General features: G+C 39.6%; 3 pseudogenes across 3 annotated transcripts; 2 read left to right on the forward strand and 1 right to left on the reverse strand.

The window, feature by feature from the left end:
- Positions 1–1,448: 1,448 nt before the first annotated feature.
- On the reverse strand, positions 1,449–2,853 carry LOC308431173 (prostate and testis expressed protein 14-like; annotated as a pseudogene). The gene is made up of 3 exons: positions 2,743–2,853; positions 1,971–2,097; positions 1,449–1,573 (listed from the first exon to the last, which is right to left on the reverse strand). The product of its transcript is annotated as a prostate and testis expressed protein 14-like (transcript).
- Positions 2,854–3,506: 653 nt separating this feature from the next.
- LOC308430539 (cytochrome b5 reductase 4-like) lies at positions 3,507–11,361 on the forward strand (annotated as a pseudogene). The gene is made up of 2 exons: positions 3,507–3,938; positions 10,302–11,361. The product of its transcript is annotated as a cytochrome b5 reductase 4-like (transcript).
- Positions 11,362–16,991: 5,630 nt separating this feature from the next.
- Positions 16,992–17,450, forward strand: LOC308430957 (cytochrome c oxidase subunit 7A2-like, mitochondrial; annotated as a pseudogene). Its single transcript has one exon. The product of its transcript is annotated as a cytochrome c oxidase subunit 7A2-like, mitochondrial (transcript).
- Positions 17,451–21,758: the final 4,308 nt, after the last annotated feature.

Consider the following 21,758-nt stretch of genomic DNA (forward strand, 5'->3'; position numbering starts at 1 on the left):
TGTGCCTATGAACACACAGTGGAGATGGACGCTGTGGTGCAGGAGCATCTTCGCCTGTGATGTCTCATTCTACTCCCTTGATGGCACTAAGGATGCCTAAGGGATTCCACAAGCACACCTTTAGGTATGTCTCTGAAGACATTTACTGAATGACTACTGTCCTAATCTGTGGTTTAAGACATTAATGCATTTTAACATTTGACAAAATGTTAAAAGATGGGAGAGTTCTCTTGGGGAGAATCTGGTTGGAGGAAGTAGATAATCATGGACAGTTCTTTGAGAGCTATATTTCATATTAGTCACTTATTTTACTCAGCTGGGCTTTCCCACACAGGTCGTGACTTTAAAGGCTATGTTTCACTGCATCTTTTCTCCATGGAGGAAATCTTAGATCTTGAGATAAAACTAATCCTTCCTCTTTTCATTGTTTTATGGCCAGAGCAGTGAGACTCTACCTAACATATGCCCTGTGTTCTCTGACTAAGAGTGAAATGAGATGCTGGACCTCTTGTTTGCAGGCCAACCTAGCAACAACAACAACAATAAAAAAAAAAAAAAAAAAAAAAAAAAAAAAAAAAGCATCATTAAAGATAGGGGTCAGATCTATCATATTTGCAGAGAAACCATTCCTAATTGCAGCATTTGTCAGTCAGGAAAATTTACTGTATAAAGGAAAACAATCTGGTCTTACCGTCTATTGCAATCCTAAGTGCAGGATTCCCTAAGACCTGAAATCTGCACTTAGACCCGTCAGCCTGCCCCCAAATTATTTGATGGATAAATAAGTACTTCAACATCCAATACCTGGCAGACAAGATATAGGTGGGGTTTAGGTTTCCTGGGCTTGGGGTTGGAGAAGAACCGAAAATAAAAAAGGTGGTAGTGGAGGAGGAGGAGTAGAAAAAGGAGGAAGAGAAGGAGGTGCTATTGGATAATTAATTCACAAAAATATGGCCCTGAGGCCTGGCCAATTGGAATTAAAATCATCCCAGATAAATATAATAAGTAATCACTCAGGGTTATCAAAAGAAAAATAAATTCAAAGAGCATAGAGAAAGGTATTTGCCCAGCTCTTGTGCTATTTAAGACTTATTGTAAATTTAAAGGTTGTTTGTGTGTTTTAGCTGGGACCTTAAGTGGTTGAAGCCAGGGTAGAAACCCTGGATTGCGATTAAATAATTTCTACAACAATCTAGAGAAGAAGGGGGGACAGTATGCTATAGGTCAGTTAATGCTGAAAGGAGGGAAAAACTAAAATAAGAAAACAAGAATAGTAGAAATGAAGAGTGACAATTCGACTGTCAAAATATAAACACCTTATGCCAAGAGACAGGCATCGGGGCTTTGGCAATGCTGCACATTGATGGCCCAGTGTTGTGAGGCTGCAAAAGCACATGGAAGGGACAACAGCTTACCTATGTAGAAGAGGACAAACAAGGACCAGGTCTTTAAATTTTGTTACACACAGGTCCTGAATCACAACATTTATGTTCTGCTTTCAAACTTCCTCTAGTAATGGTTCTGCTCACACAATGGGTCCAGCATCCCTGGGCCCCGTAACTGAGAACTTCATCTGCAAAGTAAGAAAGAGAAGAAGCAAAACATCAATATTTTGGAATAAATCAATGACTTTTTAAATGAGAAGATCCAGAATCCCAGATAAATTTACACACAAAGAGTACCCTATTTACAAACCTGCTGAGTGGAATTTTAATTACAAAAAGTTTCATCCCCAATTATATCCACTTAGACAGCCCTGGGAATCATCTAGAGAACCTGCAAAAATGTATTTTTTAATCTTCATTTGTTTGTTTGGCCTACCAAAACAGCCAATACCAGAGGAAGGGGGTCCTTTCCTATTTTTATATAGAAACATATTCTCCCACACTTTCCTTCTTTGCCCACATATCTGAAAAAGGCTGCATCAAGGACAAACATGATCACTATGAGCATCCTAAAATGACACTTACCTGAAGTAACTGTCCATAAGAGACACTTCTGGTCTCTTTTGGTTGCACAGTGTCCTGGCTCTTTTAGACAATTCTTGGTAGAATTGAAAAGTTTACACTTGATGCATAGCACAGCTGAAAGGCAAAACTAAGTGTAAGAGGATTGTTTAATCAAGGCCAGATTCAAGCATGGGGCCTGTGGGTCTGAAGAAGAAATAATCACTAGTGGAAATTGTACTGTATGCTGTGCTGATCCCTACAGGACTCTGAAAAAAAAAAAAAAGATGTCTTCTAGGCAGCAAACTTTAGGGGACTTTCCACCCCAAATCCTGGAAATGGAAACAACATAATGATGAACATCACAGACCTGATGCAGGCTGCCAGAGCCAAGCACACAAGGGTGGGTAGGTCCTCCCATCTTCTTACTGTTATCATCCTATCAAGAACTTTGCTTGCCCAACTTAATCTACATTTAGGGCCATGAACAATTGAGCATAAGATACTGAAATTGTTTCAGTATTAAGGTGAAATGAAGGAGAAAAAGGCAAAGTAATTTGAGGAAGGATGAGGAAAGTAAAATATATAAGAGAGAATGAGGTCTATGGTGTTCATATCAGAGGCAAGTAGAAAGGGGGAATGGAATGTATGAGTATGGGAATAAAAGATTCAGGTATCACACCTAAATGCAGTCACATCCTATTTCCTGATGCTCAGTTCCCCAAATGCAACACACTGTGATAATCAGATGTCCATCCACCAGCAGCAGCCCCTGACTTCCAGGATCTCACCTTACAAGGAGCCCTCCAGAAGGGGATGCCACACAAAGATGCCATGCCAGAGCATCAAGAGGTATTTTCTTATTGCAATGGGCTCATAAGAGCCAAGAGCAGCAGAAAGCTGCATATTTTTAACTATTCAATACACAACCACCACGTCATCCTAAGAACTAGAAAGGGTAACAAAATTTTAAAAATGGAACACCCATCCAACAAACACAAGCCAAGATTTCGGTATGTAGAAAAATAATCATCCCAAAGACAGATGACTAGACACCTGCAAAACACACACACACACACACACACACACACACAATCAATAACACCCAGGACAATATGTCTCTACTAGAGATTTGTAGTCCTACTATGGTAGTCTCTTGGAAATGTAATATATCTGAAGCACTGAAAAAGGAATTCAAAATAACTATTATGAATATGTTCAAAGAACTCTGAAGGAATATGAAAAAAATCACTTAATGAAGTATATGAAAAGAAAAAAAGAGGAATGAAATGAAGGAAATTGTTCAAGACATGAAAGTAAAAGTAGAATCAATAAAATCAAACTGAGGGAAAACTGGAAAAGGAAAACATAGAAGCACAAACAGGAAGCTTAGAGTGAAACATCACCAACAGACTAAGATAAAAAAGAAAATCTTGGGGTTGAGGGCTTGGCCTCGACCAGGCCAAGCAGCTGACACTGACAATGATGGCTCCTGGAGACCCTCCAGGCAAGCCTGTCCGGTGGCAGGACCTGGATGTGGCCCAGGTCGGGGGTCCTAGGATGCTGTATGTCCCTTCCCAGGCTTTCCTGGACCCTGGCTCCCAGCAGCGCATTGCCTCCCAGGCCACAGCAAGGTACCTTTAAAACAAGGCAGTAGTCTTATGCATTGGATCCAACTGACCAAGAGTGAAAAAGTCTTAAGAGATTGAAGGGCAGGTTAATGGATATAACTGAAGAAGAGCTTAAGAAGCACAACAAGAAAAAGAACTGTTGGATATGCATAAGAGGCTTTGTTTGCAACGTCAGCTCATATATGGAGTATTATCCTGGTAAGGAGGACGAACTTATGAAAGCTGCAGGAGATGGTGGAACAGATCTTTTTAATGAGGTTCACCATTGGGTTAATTATGAATCCATGCTGAGAGATTGCCTGGTTGGCAGGATGGCTGTGAAGGCTGCTGTTCCAAAAAAAAAAAAAAAAAAAAAAAAATTGTCATGGAGGAAAGAGTCTTAAATGGAGTACTTCCCGACGCAGAGCGGAGCCTGGCCCAACTGCCAGCCGGAAAGGTGGCTCGTACAGGCTGAGCAACTGTGACCGGGAACAGATCTTAGGAACTTCTGTTCCCACCCGGAGACGACTTCAGGACACAGAGCGGAGTGTGGCCAAACTGCAAGCCAGAAAGGCGGCTCGTACAGGCTGAGCAACTGGTGAGTGGGAGACCTAGGCTGCTGGGGAGCAAAGTGATCTCTGCGGAGTGCACACGAAAAGGGCACCCCCTGCCCTGACCTGCCCTGTCCTCCCCAATCCAGTGACCGGGAACAGATCTTAGGAACTTCTGTTCCCACCCGGAGACGACTTCAGGACGCAGAGTTGAGCCTGGCCCACCTGCCAGCTGGAAAGGTGGCTCAGAGAGGCTGAGCATCTGTGACCAGGAACAGATCTTAGGAACATCTGTTTCCACCCGGAGGCGACTTCAGGACACAGAGCGGAGCCTGGCCCAGCAGCCACCCAGAACCTGGGCTGCCGGGGAGTAGAGAGATCTCTGCGGAGTGCACACGGAAAGTGTACCAGGGACACAGACCAGATACAAGGGAAAGGCAAGAACATATCACTGACAACAAAATGGCAAGAGGAAAGAGAAAGAGTATATCCCAAGGAAACCAAGACAATCTAGCAACACCAGAACCCAGCTCTCCGATAGTAGCAAACATCGGAATTCCAAACACTCCAGAAAAAGAAGACACAGACCTGAAATCATGCCTCAAGACGCTGATAGAGTTACTTAAACAAGAAAGGGAGGAAAAGCAAAAAGATTCAGAAGCTTTTAAAGAAGAAACAAGAAAAACACTCAAAGAACTCAAAGAACGAGAGGAAAACAGAACCAAAGAAATAAAGGAATGGAAGAGGGAAATTAAAACAGAAATTGACACAATAAAGAAAACGCTAAAAGAGATAACCCTAGAGTCAGAACACCAAAAAAAGAAATCAGGAGTCACAGAAGCAAGCATTTCCAACAGATTAAAAGAGATTGAGGAGAGAATCTCGGGGGCAGAAGACAACATTGCAAACATAGACAAAAAAGCCAGAGAAGATGCAAAAAACAAAAAGCTCCTAACCCAAAATGTCCAGGAAATACAAGACACATTGAGAAGACCGAACCTAAGGATAATAGGAATAGAAGAGGGAGAAGAGTATCAACTAAGAGGCACAGTAAATATCTTCAACAAAATCATAGAAGAAAACTTCCCTACCCTCAAGAATGAGATGACCACGAGCATAAAAGAAGCCTTCAGAACTCCAAATAGGTTGGACCAGAAAAGAAATACCTCCCGACACATAATAGTAAAAACATCAAGTGCCCAAAGTAAAGAAAGAATACTAAAAGCAGTAAGGGAAAAAGGTCAGGTAACATATAAAGGCAGACCAATCAGACTCACGACCGATTTCTCAACAGAGACTATGAAAGCTAGAAGAGCCTGGACAGACATCATGCACTCCTTAAGAGAGCACAAGTGCCAGCCCAAGCTGCTATACCCAGCAAAACTATCAATCATCATCGATGGAGAGACAAAGATATTTCAAGACAAATCAAAATTAACACAATATCTGACCACAAACCCAGGACTACAACGAATTATAGGTGGAAAACCCAATACATGGAGGGAAAATACAGCCTCGTAAAAACAAGAAAACTCCTAAACAAGAAAACTAAAAGAAGAAAAAAACACAGACACAACTCAACCCAAAAAAGCAAAAATGGCAGAAAACAGAAACAATTATTCCTTGATATCTATTAACATAAATGGTCTCAAATCCCCAATAAAGAGACATAGACTATCAGACTGGATACATAAACAAAATCCAGCCTTTTGCAGCATACAGGAAACTCATCTCAGAGGCAGAGACAGACACTATCTCAGAGTAAAAGGGTGGGGAAAAAACTTCCAAGAAAACAGCTCCAAGAAGCAAGCTGGAGTGGCTATTCTAATATCGAATAAAGTAAATTTTCAACCAAAAGTTATGAAAAAAGATAAAAAAGGACACTTTTTACTCATTACTGGGGAAATCTGTCAGGAGGAACTCTCAATCCTTAACATATATGCTCCAAATAAAAAATCACCCACATTCATAAAAGAAACTCTACTAAGGCTCAAAAAATACATTTCACCCCACACAATAATAGTGGGAGACTTTAATACCCCACTCTCACCAATGGACAGATCAGGGAAACAGAAACTGAATAAGGACACTGCAAAACTAGCAGAGACTTTGAACCAACTAGAATTAATAGATATATACAGAACATACTATTATAAAGTAAAAGAATACACCTTCTTCTCACCACCCCATGGCACCTTCTCGAAAACTGACCACATAATTGGACACAGAACGAGCCTTCATCGATATAAGAAGATTGAAATACTCCCATGCATCCTCTCAGATCACCATGGTCTACGGCTGGTCTTTAACAACAACAAAGACAACAAAATGCCCACATACACATGGAAACTAAACAACGCTCTGTTAAAGGATAGCAGGGTCAAAGAAGAAATAAAGAAAGAAATTAAGGACTTTCTAGAATTCAACGAAAACGATAACACAACATACCCAAACCTATGGGATACAATGAAAGCAGTATTGAGAGGAAAACTCATAGCCCTAAGTGCTTCCAAAAAGAAACTGGAGAGAGCTCACATCAGCAACCTGACAGCACAGCTAAAAGCCCTAGAACAAAAGGAAGCAGATATACCCAAAAAGAGTAGATGGCAAGAAATAATCAAAATAGGGCAAAAATAGACCAAATAGAAACAAAAAGAACCATTGAAAAAATCAACAAAACAATGAGTTGGTTCTTTGAGAAAATCAACAAGATTGATAAATTCCTAGCCAGACTAACTAAAGGGCAAAGAAAGAGTATCCAAATTAACAAAATCAGAAAGGAAAGTGGTGACATAACAACTGAAACTAAGGAAATTCAAGAAATCATCAGACGCTACTACAAAAACTTATACTCCACAAAATTGGAAAATCTGGAGGAAATGGACAAATTCCTAGACAGATACAAGGTCCCAAAGTTTAACCAGGACCAAGTAAACCATCTAAATAACCCTATAACACCTAAAGAAATAGAAGAAGTCATCAAAAGCCTCCCAACCAAAAAAGGCCCAGGTCCAGACGGATTCAGTGCAGAATTTTATCAGACATTTATTGGGGATATAACACCAATATTTGCCAAACTACTCCAAAAGATAGAATCAGATGGAATATTACCCAACATATTTTTTGAGGCTACAATAACCCTCGTACCTAAGCCACACAAAGACCCTACAAGGAAAGAGAACTTCAGACCAATCTCACTTATGAACATTGATGCAAAAATACTCAACAAAATCCTTGCAAACCAAATCCAAGAACACATTAAAACCATCATTCATCATGACCAAGTAGGCTTCATCCCTGGGATGCAGGGATGGTTTAACATAAGGAAATCCATCAATGTAATCTACCATATAAACAAACTTAAAGACCAAAATCACATGGTCATCTCACTAGACTCTGAGAAAGCATTCGACAAAATTCAACACCCCTTCATGTTAAAAGTCCTGGAAAGAACAGGAATCCAAGGCCCATATTTAAACATAATAAAAGCAATATACAGCAAACCAACAGCCAACATCAAACTTAATGGCGAGAAACTTGAAGCAATCCCACTAAAATCAGGGACTCGACAAGGCTGCCCACTCTCCCCCTACCTATTCAACATAGTACTGGAAGTCCTGGCTGGAGCAATTAGACAGCAAAAGGAGATCAAGGGGATACAAATCGGAAAGGAAGAGATAAAAACATCACCCTTTGGCAATGACATGATAGTGTACTTGAGTGACCCCAAAAATTCCACCAGAGAACTCCTACAGCTGATAAACAAGTTCAGCAAAGTGGCCGGATACAAAATTAACTCAAACAAATCAGTAGCCTTCCTATACTCAAAGGACAAACATGTGGAGAAAGAAATTAGGGAAAAGGTACCCTTCACAATCGTTACAAAAACTATGAAATACCTTGGTGTGACTCTAACTAAGGAAGTGAAGGACCTGTATGACAAGAACTTCAAACCTCTAAAGAAAGAAATTGAGGAGGATCTCAGAAAATGGAAAGATCTCCCATGCTCATGGATTGGAAAGATCAACATCTTGAAAATGGCCATCCTACCAAAAGCAATCTACAGATTCAATGCAATCCCCATCAAAATTCCAACCCAGTTCTTCATGGAATTGGAAAGATCAATGTGCAATTTCATATGGAATAACAAAAGACCTAGAATAGCGAAATCCATCCTCAACAACAAAAAAACATCTGCGGGAATCACTATCCCTGGCCTCAAGCTATATTACAAGGCAATTGTGCTGAAAACTGCATGGTACTGGTACAGAAATAGGCAGGTGGATCAATGGAATAGAATAGAAGATCCAGAAATGAGCCCTCATGTATATCGTCACCTGATTTTTGACAAAGGTACAGTAAACATTCAATTGAAAAAGGACAGCCTATTCAACAAATGGTGCTGGTCCAACTGGCACTCAACATGCAAAAGAATGAAAATAGACCCGTTCTTATCTCCTTGTACAAAGCTCAAGTGTAAGTGGATTAAAGATCTCCACATTAAACCAGATACACTGAAACTATTAGATGAGAAAGTAGGGAAAACCTTAGAACACATAGGCACAGGAGAAAATTTCCTGAACAAAACACCAATGGCTCAAGCTCTAAGGTCAAAGATTAACAAATGGGACTTAATGAGATTGCAAAGTTTCTGTAAGGCTAAGGACATCGTCAAGAAAACAAAACGGCAACCAACAGAATGGGAAAAGATCTTTACCAACACCACATCAGATAGAGGCCTAATATCCAAGGTGTACAAGGAACTCAAAAAGCTAGACACCAGAGAATCAAATAACCCTATTAAAAAATGGGGTACAGAGCTAAACAAATCATTTTCAGTTGAGGAACACCGAATGGCCGAGAAACATCTGAGGAAGTGCTCGACATCCTTAGCCATCAGGGAAATGCAAATCAAAACAACCCTAAGATTCCACCTTACACCAGTCAGATTGGCCAAGATCCAAAACTCAAATGACAGCAGATGCTGGCAAGGCTGCGGAGAAAGAGGAACACTTCTCCACTGTTGGTGGGGTTGCAAGCTAATACAACCACTCTGGAAATCTGTCTGGCGATACCTCAGAAAATTGGATATAGTACTACCTGAAGACCCAGCTATTCCACTTCTGGGCATATACCCCAGAGACACTTTAATACACAACAAAGATATATGCACCACAATGTTCATAGCGGCTCTATTTATAATAGCCAGAAGCGGGAAGGAACCCAGATGTCCTTCAGAAGACGAATGGATACAAAAATTGTGGTACATATACACAATGGAATACTACTCAGCCACCAGAAACAATGACTTAACCAAATTTTTAAGAAAATGGCTGCATCTAAAGAAGATCATCCTGAGTGAGATAACCCAGTCACAAAAGAACAGACATAATATGCAGTCACTGATAGTGGGATACTAACCCCAGAGGCTTGCACTCTCCCAGAAACAACTCACAGACTGTATGAAGTCCAAGAAATAAAGAAAACAAAAAATATACATATATTCACAAAACAAGAAGACTTTGACTATTTCCATGTTGCGTTTTGTTTTGCATGTACTTTACGCTTATTGCAACTAGTACGTTTTCAATGCATACTGTCAAGCCCTTGAAAAAAATCAAGTACTGACTAAAAAATATATCACATGGTTTTATGTAAAATTTATTTTAATGTCTGAAAAAACAGTACTGACAAAAATGTATAATTTTAAGCAAAAAATGTTTAAAATCTGTACATTTATCTTTGTTTTGCAAAATAAAGTCGTTTAAAAAATAAAAAAAAGAAAGACTCCAAAAAAAAAAAAAAAAAATGAATGAGACGATCCTACAGAAAGGCAAATGTTGTAAACAAATAGAAGTAAAAATGAATCGCACTGTTATATCCTCACGAATTTTTCTAACTCTTCTAATGCTCTTTTTTTTTAATCCAAGTAGAGATATTCTCATAGTGAATATGGGAAAACCTGAAGTTCTTAGTCATATAATGTGTTTCTCTGTCTCTCTCTCTCTCTCTCTCTCTCTCTCTCTCTCTTTCTCTCTCTCTCTCTCTCTCTGTGTGTGTGTGTGTGTGTGTGTTTGTGTGTGTGTGTGTGTGTGTGTGTGCATGCACATGCATGTGCCTGTGCTTCTACATATACATACACACACCTGTAAAATTTACTGTTTTTTATGAAATAAATGTGATTTTTAAATAAAAAAAAATGGACTACTTCCCAAGAGTCAAGTGACAGACACACGGCCCAGGGAAGGTTCTAGTGCTCCAAGCTATGATTGGTTCCAGCGTCCTCACTCACCATTATTATATACACCAAATGGAATAATGTCAGTTTAGACTCAGTGATTGTTGACCTCCAGGATGACTCTTTGAGAGCAGAAGCAGTCATCAAGTATCATTCTTTCCTTATACATATTGAGTTAAGCCATGAAATTCAAATCTTTTTTCTGTACAGGTTATTGAGAATGCTGAAAAAATAAAGATTTTCCTACAAAAGAAAGAAAATGTTTCTTGGAAATGTCTTGGTGATCCCCTGGACAAACATGATTCCATTATTCCAAAGAAAGATACAGGTTTGTACTACAAACAATGCCAGTTAATTTCCGAGGAAGGTGTTACTCATGATACAAGGCTTTTCTGTCTGATGCTGCCTCCCAGTACCCACCTTCAGGTGTCAGTTTGACAACACGTTTACCTCAAGCTCAGTGTCACAGGGCAGTAATAGTAAAGCCATATACACCAGTGTCTGGTTCCTTACTCTGATTTTAAAGAACCAGTTCTTTCCCTGAATAAATACATCTACTTTTTGATCAAAATCTATCCTGCTGGACTCTTCATGCCAGAGCTTGATCATCTTCAGATTGAAGATTTTGTTTCTGTAAGTGGTCCTGAGGGAAAATTTTAAATCATGGTTAATGTACTAAATTATGCTTTAACCCATATGTCCAGTCTCAGGAAGATTAAGTTGATGTTCTTCAGTAAAACAGAGGACAATATAATTTGGAGATGCCAGCTAGAAAAATTGGCAAAAAGATAAAGGATTTCATGTTAAATTTGTTCTCTTGGCACCCTCTCCAGAATGGAATGGCAAACAGGGACATGTGTCACGAGCTCTTCTCGCTGAATTTTGCAAAAAAAGTTTAGAAAACTCTAGAATCTTCCTTTGCATCTGTGGTCCAACACCATTTACAGATGAGGGGGATAAGGTTGCTGCATGATTTTAACTTTTCTGATGATGAGATTTGCAGTTTTACAGCATAACAAAAAGCTGCTGCCATTGTCTTTTTTTCAACTAGTTTATATTTGTGATTGCCTAGGATTTTTAAAAAGAATTTTTGTACATATAAAAGGTTAATCAGAAGCCAGACTTCAGTTTCTGAAATGAAGTCATGTGTCTTCAGTACAAGTAACTTCTTGGTTTAACTTTGTACCATGACTTATTTTACTGCTGATGCCTGACCTGGGATGTTAATCATGGCAGCAAAGGCATCCAAGAGCCTTTGGATCCCTATGGGTAGAACAACATCATCAACCAACCAAACACTCCAGAGCCCCCAAGGACTAAAACGCCAACCAATGAGTACACATGGAGAGACCCATGGCCCCAGTTGCAAATGTAACAGAGGATGGCATTGTCTGGCATCAAAAGGAGGAGAGGTCTTTGGTCCAGTGAAGGCACCTTTTCCCAGAGTAGGGGAATGCCAAGTGCTGAGGTAGAGAGGGTGGTTGAGAGAAGGAGCACCTTCATGGAAGCAAGGGGTGTAGAAGAGTAGGAGTGGGGGTAAAGGGGATAACATTTAAAATGTAAACACAGAGAATATACAATAAAAAAGAGCCTTTGTTACAAACTACAAGTTTTCTTACCACTGAAATTGTATCACTGTTTAGCACTAAGCACTTGTATTTTATGACATGATAAACTAAGCAGTCATTTTGGTTACTTTTTATGCTGCAAGATATTGTCTGAGCAATACAGATTAAACTTTACACCACAGTGCTCACTCAGGAATTGACAGTGTTTGTCCTCATTAGTCTTAAAACACGGAACACCAAAACACTGGTGTCCATGGCATTGATACAGATAGAATAAAACTATACTTCATAAAAAGAATGCCTTAGACATTGAAGACAAGGTAGAGGAAATGTATACTTCTGTCAAGAAAAATATTAAATCTGGAAAAATATTAAAGACAAAAAAGGCCCATAAAATCCATGATACTATGAAATTACCAAATCTACAAATAATAGGAATAAAGGACGGAGAAGAAACCCAGATCAAAGGCACAGAAAATATTTTCTTTTCTCCTTAATATCTTGTCCTGTTTAGTTATGCAAAATAAGATATAGAATTTTTACCTTTTCCTTTCTATTGAAAATAGTCTTTTCATATAATCCTGATAAGATTTCTCATTCTATTTCTTCTCCCAGTTTCTCCCTAAGTCCTCTCCCACCCAGATCTACTATTAAGTAGGCTTCCAAGGGATAATAATAAAATAAAGTAAGATAAAACAAAAACTAATGCATCAAAATTTGATAAAACATGGAGTTTGGTCTAACCCTGACCCCTAACAATTGGAGCATAAGCTGTCTCTGACATGGTTTTCTGATATTGGATCACCTTTCCCTATATGGCCTACCTAGTTGGGCCTCAGTGGAAGATGATATGCTTAGGCCTACTGAGAATGGATGTCCCAGGATGGGATAGTCCCAGGGGTGGGGGGCTTCCCCTTCTCTGAGAAGGGAAGAGGGTAATTGGGAGAGAGATTTGTAAGGGTGATACCGAGAGAAGAGGAGGGATGGGAAGGATGCTATCAAGATGTAAAAGAAAGAAAGAAGTTGAAAGGCCCACTCATTTTCACACTCAAGAATCTAATAAACAAACTAAACTGGAAGCCATAATATATACACAAAAAACCCGGTACTGACTTGTGCAGACCCTATCTACATGACATGCTGCCACAGTCTCTGTGAGTCCATATGAGCTTTGATCACTTTAATTTAGAAAGCCTTGTTTTCCTGGTGTCCTCCATCCCTTCTGGCTTTTACACACTTTCTGTCTCTTCTTCCTCAGTTTCCTGGGCCCTTCGGGGAGGAATTTGGTGAAGATATCTCATTTAGGGCTGAGGGTTCAAGGTCTCTTACTTTCTGCATAATGTCTGGCTTTGTATGGATCTCTATTTGTTTTCATCTGCTGCAAGAGGAAGCTTCTTTGACACTTATCTATGAGTATAGCAAAATGTCATTAGGAGTAATTTTATTGCTACACGTTTTTGTTTGTTTCTTTGGTTGGTTGGTTTAGAACACTAGTGTCTGGTTTTGCTCTAGGTACCCAGGCTAAATAATCTCAGATTCTTGGTCATCTAAGAATGGTCACATGAGTTCCACCTCATGACGTGGGTCCTTAAATCAAATCAGAGAGTGGTTGGCTATTCCCATTAGCTCTGTACCACCATTGCCCTAGTATCTTGCAAGCAAGACACCAATGCAGATCAAAGAGTTTGTGAGTGAGGTAGTTTCTTTTTTTTTTTTTTCTTTTGCAAGCATGTATGTTCCTATACTGAAAACACTAGAATTGAGACTGAAGGCTCTATGTAGGCACCAGCTTGGCTTTTTCATGTTCAATGAATTGTGCAGGTGTTGCCTTCAGGAACTGAGCCTTGTCTTTTTTAGAGAGCAAGTTATAGTCTTGCAAACGATACGGAGGACTTCCTTCAGAGGAAGGAATACTAGGGTATAGATGCTTCAGTCCAGCATGTGGGGAGAGGACAGGTTGATCTCGGGAGGTAAAGGGGGGGGAACCTAGGAGGAAAAAATGAGGGAGAGGGAAAATGGAGGACAGGATCAGATACTATAGGGGATAGGAGAGAGATACAGAGTGTCAAAAATTGAACTGGGGGTAGCCACTGGAGGGTCCCAGATGCCAGGAAAGCGAGGAGCTCCCAGGACCCAGTGAAGATGACTTTAGCTGAAATGGGCATCGAAGGGGAGACAGAACCTGTAGAGTCAACCTTCAGTAGATAGGCACAGCCCCCAGTTGAGGAACAGGGCCACACACCCATCTCAAAGATTTTAACCCGGAAATATTCTTTTCAAAGAAAAGACAGGGACAAAAATGGAGCAGAGACTAAAGGAAGAGCCATCAGGGACTGCCCCATCTGGAGATCTATCCTGTCTGCATACACCAAACCCAGACATTATTGCTGTTGCTAAGTGAAACCTGGTGTGGCTGTTCCCTGGAAGGCTCTGCCAGCAACTGAACAATGCAGATGTGGATGCTTGAAGCCAACCATCAGACTGAGCTCAGGGACCCTGGTCAGGGAGCTGGCGGAAGGACTGTAGGAGCAGAGATGGATTGCAATCCCATAGGAAAAACAATACCATCTGGCTGGACCACCCTATGCTCCCAGGGACTAGACCACCAACCAAGGAGTGTACAGAAAGAGATCCATGGCTCCAGATACATATGTAGCAGAGGCTGGCCTTGTCTCAAATCAGTAGTAGGGGAGGCACTTGGTCCTGTGGAACTTTGATGCCCCAGTGTAGGGGATGCTGAAGTGGTGCGGGGGGGGTGTTTGGGGAGCACCCTCACAGAGGCAAAGCGGAGGAGCAGGGAGGGTGAATGTGGGATGGGGGTTTGTGGAGGGGGTAACCAGGATGGCAAATATCATTTGAGATGTAAACAAATAGAATGATTAATTTTTAAAAGACATAAAAATATAAAATCTATAGAATTTATAAAATATAAAAATAAAAGATATAAATAAAAAATAAGATCCAGAAGTGATGGATGATGACTCAAAGGAAACAGTCTTCCAGCTGCAACAGAGCTGATGCACTGATGAACTCACAAAGACTGGGGCAGCATGCTTCTGATCTCACTGGACCAAGCCAACTGGAATCCTAGCACTAGTGCTGAGCTAAGGGAAGTCTACACTGGGTCCAACCACTAAGAAGCCACTTCCAACTGGATTATTACACTTACTGTCAAAGGAAAAATCAGTTTTGTTCAGTGGAGTCTGACTGGGTATATCCACCACATTCTATGGCAGACTCCAAGTCCAGGGGAGTTTGATCAAGATAAAGTAAGCTCTCTGGTGTGTGTGTTTGTGTGTGTGTGTGTGTGTGTGTGTGTGTGTGTGTTTCACTATGACATTTTTCCTTGGAGTTTGTTTGTTTGTTTGTTTTAATTTCTGTATTTTTTAGTTTTGTGGGGCTTTTATTTTTCTTTTTAAAGAGAACAAGATAGAAAGTGAATATGAATGAAGTTGAGTGGTTATGAAAGTTGGGAGGATCTGAGCTGTGTGGGGAGAAGAGAGAAAGAAGATGGTCAAATTATATTGTATGAAGTAAAATAAACAAGTAAACTGGAATAACTGGGATGTTGGGGACTGGGCCTCAGACAGAGGTTGGAAGAATATAGTAGAGAACAGAGGATGAGGAAGAAAAAGACAGAAAATTGAAGGAAGGGCACCAGGCCCAGGAAGGTTAAGAGGAAGAAAGAGGGTAGCAGTAGGAATAGCAGAAGCAAGGGAAGAAGGGGCATGTAGGGACTTGAAGAGAGAGGATTTAGAGATCACCTCTGAGTACAGTACAATCCTAATTGCTGCTCTCCACTGCCTCAACCACAGCAATCTGTGACAATCGGAACATATGTCCACCAACATCAGCCCCATTAACTTCAAAATTTCCATGAAGACCACCAGCAAGGAGGGGGCAGCAGGAGCAGAGGGAGAAGAAGGTACCGTCCACTTGTACTGGGATCCTATGACCAGAGATAGTCAGAGAGGACAGAACACTCAGGGCCCAGCCTCACCAACACCTACTTTATATATAATCCTAAACTTCTTAGAGATTATCTAACTGTCCCTAAAGACCCCTCAAATAGATGCCAGAGACAATAAATAAGCTGTACCTACTTAGGGACAAGATGATGGGAACAAGGGACCTACAAGGTCCAATGTTCTTCTCTCTTGCCTAAGTGGAAACAATATCCCTGGTTAATCCAGACTACATCATTATTTACAAAAGAAAATTTTTTGTGCTTTTAACATTGTTGTAAAGTACACTCTCTAGGCTATGTTTAAAGGGAGGGGGATTGGTAAACCTCTGAAGAATGACACTACAGCTGCTAACTCCTATATATACCATCATAAAGACAGTTTATTGAGACCCTGTATTGAAAAGCCCATATCCACATTTGGGTGTTATTAAATCAGAGACCTAGCCTTTTCTGACAGACCCACAGCCTGAAAAGTCTCAGGTTACAAGTCTTTGAGGCTCTAGTTCCTATCACCAACAGATGGAATAAGTGTTGGTATAGAAGCTCTCTTTCTGGGAAGCTGTGGGAACAGGGAAAGACATTACACATAGACTAATTTGTCTACTCTATCGACTGCTATTTGTTGAATTTTTGCTTAGCTTAACTTAATGAGTAACACTAAGGAGTGAATTGAAATAATTATATTACTTCTATTATCTGGATAGTACTTACTTATATTTGAAGACAAAACAAAGCAACTAGGGAGAAACAAAGAATGAATATATGACTATATATAATAGGATACATTGTTCAATGAGGTTTCTATAAAACTGACAAGTTCCATTGGGATGAGAAGTAGAAGTTCAGTTGATTATCAAAATGTACAGCTATAGGTTAATTTATTCCACTTATTCTACTAATGATACCCTTACACACGTTGCTAGCAATTTCTAATGACAAATCTGTCTTTGCATAACCAGAGAGCTTGTCCACTTCAAAGTAATAATAATTTAAAGCATACAGGAAGATTTCACAGGTTAGAGGCAAACAAAGTGCAAAATTTATATCGGGGTTTTGAGCATTCATGGATTTTGGTATCACAAGAAGTTCACTAGAGGGTGCGAAGCCTGGCTCAGCCAATATGTATTACAAGTTTAGCAGTTTCACGCAGAATTTGGCCAGAGCTTGGGCTTCGGAAGCGTATACTCCGCAGGGGTTGAAGCCGGTTTCCACAGAAGCACCGCCTATCATATTTGCCACACCGACCAAACTGACCTCCAGTGTGACAGCATGTGATTATGCTGGGAAGAACAAAGTTCCAGAGTTGCAGAAATTCTTCCAGAAGGCTGATGTTGTGCCATCCACCTGAAACGAGGCCTTCCTGACCAAATGCTTTACCGGACCACCATGGCTCTGACGGTGGGAGGGACCATCTACTGCCTGATCGCCCTCTACATGGCCTCACAGCCCAAGAACAAATGAGTTTGGCTGTGGAGGACTGGTTCACCTTGTGGCACAAATCCTTTGAATTCTCATGTTTCATTTTTTCCCACTTGGATAGTCCACTTAACATTTTGCAAACAAAGGAAAAGATACACTGTTTTTTGGTTTGTTTATGGGGTGCAGATGGCCTGTCAGATGTCAGAGCTTGTTTGACAGTTAAAACTATTGTTTAAGGAAATGACACTGAGCCATCGCTGAGCTGTGTTCCTGCTCCCGATTTCCCTGGAGATTCTGGATGAATGTTGCTCCTCATTCGTGGCCAGCTGTGCTCAGGGCCTCTGGGACTCAGGGTGTCTAAGCAGGAAGCCCAGAAGCCTTTTTGGGTGTGATTGAGAAAGGAAGGCAGAAGTCAGGGGACAGGCGGGTGAAATGAGGGCTGAAAGTAGCCACCCCGGGGGATTGCTCCACCTAGCAGAAAAATGTTAATAGAAATGATTTGCGGTCTGGCTCTATTTGTTGGGCAGTTTGTTTCAGAGGGTTGTTTGAGGGAAATGTGAGTTTGTTCCATCGTGGGAAAGAACACCTGTGAGGGTTGCACTTGAGACAGCTGTACCAGTAATTCTCCTTTAATAATGCTGCAGCTTTAAGATAGGATTTACTTGACTGCGGAATAAATACATGAATAAAGACTGTTAGTTTGGTGGGAAAAAAAACAGAAGTTCACTAGAGTGAGTTTCCTGATATAATACAGTGAGATCGCTATACCTACTCTACACTTTGATTTCATTTGAACAATGCAGGCTATAACCAAAATATTAGATTGTAACTGTATAGTATGCTTTGCTTCATCCAGTTCTTATATTTACTTATACTTCTAATATAATTTGCAAAGCTAAATAATGTTGAACATTATTCATTGTAATACAATAAAGTTGTCACTTCATTTGGTTGTGGCTGTATCTGTAAGATCATTTCATATAAGAAGAATTGCTGGACTAAAAAAGTATAATTGCTATTTTGATAGATTTGCTAAAATAAAATATACAGAAAATGAGCATATATATGTACACTATTATTAGTGTATATTAAACAATTTTATCTACAACTGGAACAAAATATCATGTTATTAAGTTTCTGATTGTTAATCTGATTAGGTTCTTTCAATTTGCATTACTGTAAAAGGAGTAAGATTAAACACCTTTTTGTGTATTAATAGCTATTTGATTTTACTTCAAGGTGAAATTTTATGTCCTTAACTAATTTCTCTGTTAGACTATTCATAGGTTTTTATATCTATTTTGCAAATTTGTTGTACACTGGGAACATGAGCGATTAGTCCAGATTATGAGTTGACATTTTTCCTAAAAGGAATGTTTTTCTTTTTAGATATTTTATTATTATCATTTGAGATGATGATAGAATTACATCATACCTCACTTTCCCCTCCCCAAAAGCATCCTATATGATCCTCCTTGCTTTGTTTTAAATTCATGTGGTCTTTCTTTTAAGAATTCTAGATTTTTGTAATAATTACAAAGGTCTTTCACAAATTAATAAAAGAATTATTCTATATCTTTTATAATATTTTTATTTTAACATTTCTTAGTATCAAAAGGGGACAAAAGACAAATGCCCACTGTGCTTTAAAAAGTAGACATACTTGGAATTAACCATTAATTTTCATTTAGTCATGAGGGAAAGTAATGTGTCTGACTTTCAAGGGAGGTGTGCATTCACTGCCATAAGACAGGCTCAGAAGAGAGATCACTCTGGGGAATGAAGCTGGGTATTTTCAGCTACAAATTATAATTGGATCCTTGAAAATGGAAGGGAATCTGGGAGTAGTACTAAGCTTTGAAGATCCCAAGTGCAATCAGGTAAATAAAGATCCCTGCAAAATGCATGGAGAAGAAGTGAGCAGAGAAAAGAACGTGAGGGGATTATTGTGTAGAATACAGCATAGCCGTGTTTCAAGAAAAAAGAGAGTTAAATGAAAACCTAAAAATAAAAACGCAAAAAAGCTAAAAGGTCTGAAAATTGTGTCCTGTTTTTCTGAAAGTACAGTTTTTTTCTTGATTGGTATATCACATGTGATCTCTCTAGTGCCCAGAACCTCAGTCTTCAGGTTTGACCTGCTATGCTCAAGTGAGACTAAAGAGTAGCAGTTTAGAGACTAGCACCCCCAGGCTCCCTCCACTCCTTTTTATGGAAACTTACCCTCCACAGAGCAGAGAAGAGAAAAAATCATGATGAGGAGTATGCTGATTTTTATTATTGGATTCATGTTGGATGAAAGAAGACGACTTGGGATATTGTAAAGGGCGACCACTGCCTCCCTTTATAAAGCTGAAAAACAGGAAGAGATCCCAGCATGAGCACAAGGAGGAAGTGACCTTTTATTTAAAAAAAAAAAAAAAAAAAAAACACAGGCGTATGATAATGTGGGAAGTACAGGCTGTCCAGCGATCAAGCTACAGCAGAGTCAGATAGCTTCCACACCCTGATTGCTTCTTCTGTGCGTACAAGAGTAAGTGATGTTGTTCTCTGGTCCTGCAGGAACTTCTTTATATACTAAGCGGAAAATGTCTGCTCACTCTAGGATTCAGAAATGGGAAATGTGTCTCTGAAATGAAAGGCCTCCAGAGAAGGACCATGTAACATGAAAAGTTCCTGCAAAGCTTATTGCAGTGCTGGAAACATCTCCAGTTTGAGTCATAGGAAAGGAGGAGTTTTAAGCCTAATCATCTACAGGCAAATGCCCAGGCTCCTGACTTCCAACATCTCCATCTTTCCTCCTTAGGAAGTTCTAACCCGTACCATGCTAGAAGTCTGGGTTCCCAACAAATATTACAGTTGAGGAGTTCAAAAGTTAAGGAAGAAATGGAGGTGCTTCTTCAGAAACATTTTCAATAAGCTCCTTCTTGGGATCTGAGCATTTTCTGGGTATTTCCTGTCCTCAGCCTTGTCTCTCAGTAATGTCCTGCTGTTTACTCTGGGGAAATGAAGTAGACTATCACAACCTATCTCTGAGCCATTCTGCTCCATACTAGAACAAACTTCTAAAAGAATATTTCAGCCTTGTAGCCACCTCACCTTCCCATGGAGATTTACTTTCTTCATCATACCGCCATGTCTGGTGTGGTGCACTCTCCCTACACCCTCTCTGGTTGATACCATGCCCTGTTACCTTTCTTTTCTAGGTGACCTTGATTTTGTGTAACTCCATTTCTAAGCTTTATTTAAAACCAATAACCGTTAAGGTCTTTTCCATCTTCTTGCTGACCTTGTTCTCTGTGGGGATTTGGTTTGTGCCATGTTCTAAAACTTTAATAGATAGAGCTCTCCCTTTCCTTCTGTATGTCTTTCACACATAACATGTTAGAAACAATTCTGGTAAGCATGTGTAATAATTATCATTTCTTCAAATAAAATAATAAGTGCAGACAAGTACAGTAATGTATCCAGGGTCACCCAGCAGCTAACAAATTGTAAAGGATGTAAACCCATGATTGTCTGCAAAAATGTTACATTTGAGATAAAATTATCCTATTTCAAATTTATAATTTTTATAATTAGTATGAATTTTATGTTTTTCCCAACCCCTTGAAAAACATGTTAATTTTTAATTAAGTTCCACTCCAAAGGCAAACAGGACATCAAAGCCTGAGAAGTACCAATCAGGAAGTCAGATTTTATCTAAAACAGAATAAACTCATTATTCTGCTTGAACAAGCAGAGGGGTTTTTTGTTTTGTTTTGTTTTAAGCAAATGATGATGCTGATATAGAAAATAGGGATATGTGTCTGGAGTAAAATTATTCTAGAATTTCTGCCATTTATCTTCATAATATCACTGTAAGTAATATACATCCCAAATAATGTGTCTTAGTTTTGATAATTAGCAATGAAACTTGGGGATCACAGTATGTGCTCAAGTCTGGCCACCTGTCCTCTATAGGACAATTAAAAGATGAAGACCCAGTTATTCCACTTCTGGGCATTTACCCCAGAGACGCTCCAACATACAACAAAGATACATGCACCACAATGTTCATTGCAGCTCTATTTATAATAGCCAGAAGCTTGAAAGAACTCAGATGTCCTTCAGTAGATGAATGGATACAAAATTTTTGGTACATTTACACAATGGAGTACTACTCAGCTATCAGAAACAATGACTTAATCAAATTCTTAAGAAAATGGATGCATCTAGAAAATATCATCCTGAGTGAGATAACCCAGTCACAAAAGAACAGACATAATATGCAGTCACTGATAATGAGATACTAACCCCAGAAAGCTCTGAACACCCCAGAAACAACCCACAGACTGTGTGAAGATCAAGAAAAAAGAAAAAAAGAAAATATTTTAATCAAAATAGAACTGTACCATATCCTCTTTTCCTTCCTACAGTCCCTCCCAGTTTCTCTTCTATCTCCTCAAATTAATAACCTCTT

This window comes from Micromys minutus (assembly GCF_963924665.1).
Source record: "Micromys minutus genome assembly, chromosome: 16".
In the NCBI taxonomy this organism is placed as follows: Eukaryota; Metazoa; Chordata; class Mammalia; order Rodentia; family Muridae; genus Micromys; species Micromys minutus.